A 1191-nucleotide genomic window follows, 5' to 3' on the forward strand; every position below is an offset into this window, starting at 1 on the left:
ATCTCTGGTTAACAGGTAGAATCTGCTTATCTTTGGAGATCAGAGGAGAGGCAGGCTGCTTCTCAGCAGAGTTTGTTTCCCTTGACTCCAAAGGTCAAGGTGAGGTCCCTGTTGGGGAGGGGGGGGAAACTGCTGCTGTTTGGAACCCTAACATTCCAGCCTTTTGTGTTATAGGATAGGGGGCGCCGTTGTCATCTTGCTACTTCCTGCTGGACAGGGTCGACGTGGGGGGTAGGCTGGTTTAGGGGTCCACTAGGCAGCAGGGGCTGTCTCTCCATGCATCTGAACAGGGTCCTCGGTGGTTGACAAGCGTTCGTATACATGTGAAGGGAAGGAAAGTATCAACTGATTAAAATTAGTATGTGTTAGTTTTCGGATCTGGTTCTGAAAATATCTGACAAGGCAAAGAGCAATGGTTAGCACCAAAGTGATAGAAAGCAGAGGGCCCAATAACGGCAGAAGCCAAGGAGTTAGTCCTGTAAAAATGTCCCATTGAGATGACTGTTGGTACTGGGAATTTTTAAGTGAAAGATTTTTTGCTACCTGTTTGAGTTGTTCTATATCATGTTCGACCTTACCAGATTGGTTGATAAAATAACAGCATTTTTCATCCAGAAAAATACAGGTTCTCCCTTTTTCTGCAGTTAATAGATCCAGGGCTCCCCTGTTCTGGAGTGCAACTTGTTGTAGGAACTGGATTGACTGGGCTGTAGTTTCCACTGTTGTGTAGGAGCCATCAGGCTTAAGGACCAGAAAAATGGGAGTGTTATATGGAGAGTGAGTGGGTTTAAGCAGGTTAGCACTTATAAGCTTTTGAACTATGGGCTTAAGTCCATAGCAGTGTTTGAGTACAATTGGGTATTGGGATCTGCTGGGAAATAGGGAGGGGTCCTTCATGGAGTAACATTGTAAACTGGAAGAGGGAGAGAAGTGATCCCGAGAACACTGAGTAGTGACCTGCGGAGTAACATTGTAAACTGGAAGAGGGAGAGAAGTGATCCTGAGAACACTGAGTAGTGACCTGCGGAGTAACATTGTAAACTGGAAGAGGGAGAGAAGTGAGCCCTGCAGGGGGGCACAGAGAAAGCAAGTGGAGACATTAGCATTAGAGAAGTTTCTCAGGAGATTAACCAGGTTATGAGAGTCGGGGTGTAAGGGTATTGAGAAAAAAGCATCTTTTAAGGTCTAATA

The sequence above is a fragment of the Nannospalax galili genome, unplaced genomic scaffold (genome assembly GCF_000622305.1).
Source record: "Nannospalax galili isolate Female #2095 unplaced genomic scaffold, S.galili_v1.0 scaffold873, whole genome shotgun sequence".
Lineage (NCBI taxonomy): Eukaryota > Metazoa > Chordata > Mammalia > Rodentia > Spalacidae > Nannospalax > Nannospalax galili.